General features: G+C 46.0%; 1 non-coding gene across 1 annotated transcript; it reads left to right on the top strand.

Annotated features, from left to right (window-relative positions):
- Positions 1-302: 302 nt before the first annotated feature.
- Positions 303-374, top strand: TRNAR-UCU. Its single transcript has one exon. It is a non-coding gene; the product is annotated as a tRNA-Arg (tRNA).
- Positions 375-6,534: the final 6,160 nt, after the last annotated feature.

The following is a 6,534-nucleotide window of genomic DNA, read 5'->3' as shown; positions in this document are numbered from 1 at the left end:
GAACTATTCTATTTGTATAGATATTGGTAGAGGGGCATATCCAACCCTCTTTTATCCACTAGTTACCCCTCTTTAGTTTAAGAGTATAGAGCAGTTTGGTAGCTCATAAGGCTCATAACCTTGGGGTTGCAGGTTTGATTCCCAGTACCGGCTCCATACTCCTTCTTTATGATATATGCATGATATAATATATACATCATGCATTTGTATCTGGATTTTTTGATTTCCTAAAAGAGTTTTGGTCTAACAGTTTTTTCTTGGAAGAAAATAAAATAAAAGAAAGAATAAAATATGAAAGAAAAGCGTCCATTGTCTAATGGATAGGACAGAGGTCTTCTAAACCTTTGGTATAGGTTCAAATCCTATTGGACGCAATCTTATTTCTATCTATTCTTTAAATAACTATACTAAACTAAAAACAAAGAAAACTTTTTTGCATGATTCAAATGAAAAATCTTTCTCAACGATTCCTATTCTACTAACAAGAGTAGACATGCAAAATTTATTTGTTACTGAAGAGAAAACCGTTCCAGTTGTTCCTGAATAGCTTCCTTCAAAAGGATTTCCGCTTGCTCGGTGAATGTCTTGCTAGAACATATAATTTCTTGGAATTGAGGTTTAGTATCTTTTATATGTTTACGTAACTCATCCAGAAATTTATTTACCTGTTCAATTTCTAACGAATCAAGATATCCTCTTGTTCTAGTATAAATAGTAGCTATCAGCTCTTCAATTGGGAGAGGATTTGCCTGGGATTGTCTAAGAAATTCCCTTAATCGTCGACCCCTTGCCAATTGATTCTAACTTGTCTTATCGAGAGTAGAGGAAAATTGTGCAAAGGCTTGTAACTCTGCGAATTGAGCTAGTTCCAATTTTGATTTGCCAGCTACTTGTTTCATGGCTTTAATTTGAGCCGCGGATCTTGTCGTGGAATAGTCACGTCAGATGTCCTCGTGAAAGGACTTAGTTGTGGAGCCATCGCAGCTAGGAAGCTTGAAGGGGTTAAATCGGGACAAAGGACACGAGAGGGTTTATACTAGTTCGCCCCCTTACGATGAAGGTAAGGCCTACGTCTAGTTGGGTTGGTATTGATCTTTCGATGACCAGGGAGCGAGATACGCTATGCTCGGCTCTCGATGAGTTGTTTCTTGCCCTAAGCTGCCAGCAGGTCGTCCCCTTATATACACGGGTTGACGCCCTGTGGCTTACAGAGTCCCGGCCGGCTTATAAACAGTGTCCGGCTCGGTGACTAGTTAAATCTACCTTATGATACAAGTCATGCCATTATGGCGGTTTACTACGACGGGCCTTAAGTTGCCTGTGGGCCTTAGGCCCTTTACTGAACAGCCATCTTCATGCTTGGTCTTGGGCTTCCTCTGATGAGTCTTCTTGGTGTAACCCGGCCCTTCCTGGGCGGTTTACACAAATGATCATATCCCCAACATTAGGCCCCAGATTGATTTGAACCTGTTCATGTTAATCTCAAAATATACTTCTAAAGAATAGATCTTCAGTCTTCTGACCATACAGAGGACTTTTTTTTACCCGCCGTGACATCGTCTTCTGGATCCATCTTAACCCGGCGTGACGTCATCCTTTTTTTAAAATTCATTTTCTATTCCATCGTATCCTTCAATGGATCTCTGCTTTTATTGATTGTCCCGAAAATCGAGGCGTCGGGGCCGCTGGATAGTAATTCTTATCTCCTCGTTTCCCGCGCCGTCTCAGTCATCCTCACCCTATAAATAGGCGCGACCTTAGGTCTTTCATTCTTCTCCTTCCAGTCGTCTTCTTCCTCTCCTCTCTGCCACTCGAGCTCCGCCGCCGCCGCCGTCGACCCCCTTGTCTTCATCGACTCAGGCCGCTGCATCGACCTGACCTTGACCAAAAAACATCGGCGAATCTCCGCAGCTCGTCCTCATCTGTGAGTTCCTCTCCTCCCTTTTCTTAGATCTGCATTGGAACTCCGCTGAGTTCGTCGGCATTCATCACTGCCCGACGCAAACCCTCGCTAGTTTTCACCTCCAATGCCCCGTTTAGATCGTAAAATAGTGCAGAACTGCCGCAGTAGTTGTTTGGACTGATCTTGCATAGAAATAGATCTCATTTTCCTCATTTAGAAACCCTCTTCAAGTGTATGTACTTCTCTGCCATGTTTTTAGGTCTAGAAATCTTTTCTTTCAGAGCAATACTTTGATCCAGAACAATAGCTGTCATCTGTGAAATTTGTTTCACCCGGAAAGCTTCTTCTGTAAAACTTGCTTCTATCACCGTTGTCTAGGTGTCCGGTTTAAATAAGTGGTACTGAACTGTGAGCCTTGCCTTCCTCTCATGATCTTAAGAATTTTTGAATTGCTCTTGATAGTGATAGCGGCTTAAACATTTTTGCACAATCACCCTTATATCATTAGGCCCCTTTCTTAAGCCCCCACTTTAACAATTTAGATATTTCTCCGGGTTAAAGTTGAACCGGAGCTTTCTTATTTTGTCGTAGGCCAACTATTGCCATGGCTCCTAAGGCGGCAAAAGCCCCTGTGACTTGCAATTGGGTTCCATCCACCGTGACCAAAAGCAAACTTGCCGAGTTCGTGAAGTCTGGCCACCTGCCAAAGAAAGAGGTCATGCATTATCGTGCCCCTCACCCGTCTGAGGAGATACCTCAACCCAAAGATGGGGAGGTAATAGTTTTCACAGATCATATGAACCGGGGATTTGCTCCTCCCGGCTCAAAATTCTTCAGGGAAGTTTTGGATTTCTTTGATCTGAAGCCTCAAGACATTGGACCCAATTCCGTGTCAAATCTGTGCAATTTCCAAGTCTTCTGCGAGGTATACCTAGGAGAGGAGCCAAGTCTGCTGCTGTTCAGAGAACTTTTTTACTTGAACCGACAGAAAGAACGTGCCAACGGGCCTAGTCTTGAGCTTGGCGGCATCTCAATCCAGCGGCGGAGAGATTGTGTTTTTCCTTACGCTGAGCTGCAGAGTCACCCAAAAGACTGGAACCAGACGTGGTTCTACTGTCAAGACACCTCTCCGGCTAATGAGAAGCCTCTGCCCGGCTTTCGTGCCCTGCGTCTTGAGTCCAACCATCATCTGGTGGACAAATTGACTGTTGTTGAGCGCCTGCCTCTTAATCCCACCATCAAGAAGATGAAACCCTTTTAGGCAACGGGTTAAGTGGCATCGATTTGGTCCGGGTCTGGGTCACCTGGCGGATACTACCATTAAGCCGCTGCTCCGGCTTAATGTGTACTTACCCAGGCGAGAAGGAAGACCCAATGCGTCATAGTCCTGAGGACTTACCAGATGATGTGGTAGATGCTACAGTCCAGTCACTATTGAAGGAGGGCACTGTAACCAGTAATACCTTCGGTTTACTTCCCTTCTGCAAGAAGAACCCGGCTCCTTCCGTAAGTTACTAATCTTCATAAATACTTTGAACATATTATACCTTCTTGTACTTATGATTCCTTATCTTTTCCATAGGCCGGTGATAATTTCTGGAAGGTCAAGTATGACCATGAGACCGCCAAACAGGCCAGGGCAGCCAAGAAGACTAAGAGGAAAACCGCCAAGACGGGCACCTCAAAGAAGAAGAAACCCAGCGCCTCCGATATGCTTAAATTGGATGACTCTTCTTCGGATGAGGAAGAGGTAATCTTTTGATTTTCTATAACTCCTTTGTCATTATTTTACTGACATTTGATCCTTTCAGGAGGATACTGGGAACAGTCAAGCAGTTGACGAAGAGGTAATTATAATCTCCTCCGACTCAGAGCCTTTGCCAACGCAAAAAATCCGAAGGGTGACCCGGAAAGTAAGATTTTCACACCCTCTAGCTTACCAAGATCCTCAATTTCTTTTGAAGCAACAACAGCTTGAAAACCGGCGGCAGACTCGGGCCAACCAAGACGCAGAGCTCTCCTCCGGCTTACCCGACGCAACCAGGAAGCGTTGGACCGAGGTTACCTCCGATTTACGTTTTGTTTTACCTTTGGCGGGTTTGATTCGCCAACCTCTCAATCCATCTGACTCCAACTATCAGGATACCTCCCCTTCTTCTGATGAGTCGATGCAATCAAACATGCCGGCTTTTAAAACAGCTCCCGGGTAATATAACCTTTCTTACTTTAAGTTTTTCCATACATATACTTTGATACTCATCCTTCCTCTTTGATTGACAGCCTGCAAGTGAAGCCCAGCAAGAGGGCAAAGAAGAATAAGCCGTCCCGAGACCCGGTGGTCACTGAACTGGCGATTGACTCATCCGTTCCTGACAGCTCAACTCATCAACCACCGCCTGAACCAGCTTCTGACATTCCGGTGCCAACCTTTGACCCGCCTGCAGAAGATGTTATCCACAACTCGGATGACCCGGAAATTCCTAGCCCGGTCAAGACAACTGACCCGGAAGTTGAAATTGTGAAAAGCCAATATGTTGAACCGGGTCGGCCTACTGCTCTTGCCCAATGTACTGCCAAGGAGGAGTTTGCCCAGCGTCGGAAAACCAAACAGGAGATTACTGATTATACTCACCTAAGCATTGGTGATATAGTCTCAGGCTATCTGAATCAAGTACACAATAGTCGTGACCTGGAAATTGACATGGTGAAGCAAATATAACACAAATCTGAGGTAAAACTTATCCTTTTACTCGGAACCTTACTTACTGTACCAGCCCCCAAGTCTATTGCTTATGAATGAACATGCTGTAGACTTAGAAATCTACTTACTGTTAGTTGGTCCGGTTTAAAGTGAATACATTTAACCCAGTGATAGTGTGAAATTTGAATTTGTGTTACACATTAGCCCCCAAGTGTCAAGTATCTTTACTTGTAAAGTGCTTGAGACTTAACATGTATAATTCAGCAGGATAGGCAAAAAATTATTTAAGCATACATTAGCCCCCAAGTGCCAAATATCTTTACTTGTAAAGTGTTTGGGACTTGAATGTTATCTTACCATGATTCTTACCATAACCTGATGTCAATACAGACCTACATAAGTCAATTTGAGTCGGAGATTGCTGATCTGAAGAGCCAGTTGAAAATCCAAGAGCTCGAAACCCAGAAAGCCAACTCCAAGTTTGAATTCAGTGTCTCTAAACAAGAGAAAATGAAGAAATTTTTTGAATTGGAGAAGAAAACTTGGGTTGATGAGCGGGCTTCGCTGGTGACTCGGGCCGAAACAGCAGAAGCATCTCTTGCTGAAGCAACAACCGAGCTGTCCGACTTAAAACGGCAGATATCCCAAATTGTCTCAGCCATCTTCGGTAAGTCACTCTAAAAATATTAAATATTGTAATCTTTCAAGGGTTATTGTAATAGTCACCTCCGGCTTACTGTTATACCTGTGAACATACAGGCCCCAGGAGTACCAATCTGATGGAAAATATGTTGATCAAGCTTAAGGCGGTGTACACCTTAGTGGAGCAGCTGTACTTCGGGTCACAACGTGCTTTGGTCGTTGTGGCCTTATCAAATACCACTCCTCGGCTTCTACAAGATGTGTTGAGGCATATTTCGGTGCTACCTCAATGAATTCAGGATTTAAGGCGGACATCTGTGAGAGCTGGAGCCGTGGCCGCATTAAGTCGGGCAAGAGCATGGGTACCGGAACTTGACCTTCCTGATCTTTCTCTCGGATATCCAAGCCTTAAGGAGGACGGCACTGCTGTCGGCGTTCTGGGAACGGGGGTCCCCAGACTTGCCTGCCTGCGGCCTGCGGCGTGGCTCAAAGGGGGGGCCCAGCACGGCCCATTTTCATCAACACAAGCTCAAGACCCTCGTGAGGGGCCAAGCCTCGCGGGGCGGGCGACAAGGAGCTTCCTCAGGCACGGCCTCATCAGGCTGGCTCACGAGGAGGCGGAGAGTTCAAGGCGGGGTACCTCGCGAGGTGCCCATGACGCAAGCCATGACGACCAAGGGCGCCAGTCGGGTGCCAGCCCGCGCAGTGTCCTCCTTTCCTCTTTGGTGCAAAGGGAGCAAGCGCAGGCGAGAGCATCAAGCAAAGGCATCCATTTCGGTGTAACAAGACCAAGACCAGCCCAACGGCAGGGAGGAAGTCATTCTGGAGTCCGAGCAGGCGTCACCACCAGAGCCGTTGACAGGCAAGGACCAACTTTAGTCAGGATAAGTGTACCCGTTGTTCCCCTTCAAAATGGCCAATTGTTGGCGCCCTTCCCGCTCAATATTTGGGAAGAGGCCCAGGGCCTTTGCCTATAAATAGGACTAGCCACCCCCGGGGTAGCACCATCTAGAGAGGCATCTAGAGAGGCATCTAGAGAGGCATCGAGAATCCTCACCAAGAAACCAGTAGAGAGAGAGCGACTGAACTCCTCCTAGCAGTCCATCGTCCCGACCAAGAACTGACCCTCGCGAGGTTGTTCTTCCTTGTATTGTTCATCATCGGCCCAAGAGGCAATCCACCACACCACACACTGGAGTAGGGTATTACACCACAATGGTGGCCTGAACCAGTATAAACTCTGTGTCTCTTGTGTTGTTCCTTTCGTAGTTTAGATCCTAGCGAGTCG

The sequence above is a fragment of the Triticum dicoccoides genome, chromosome 3B, assembly GCF_002162155.2.
Source record: "Triticum dicoccoides isolate Atlit2015 ecotype Zavitan chromosome 3B, WEW_v2.0, whole genome shotgun sequence".
Taxonomy (NCBI): domain Eukaryota; kingdom Viridiplantae; phylum Streptophyta; class Magnoliopsida; order Poales; family Poaceae; genus Triticum; species Triticum dicoccoides.
This window is presented reverse-complemented; position numbering and strand designations above follow the sequence as displayed.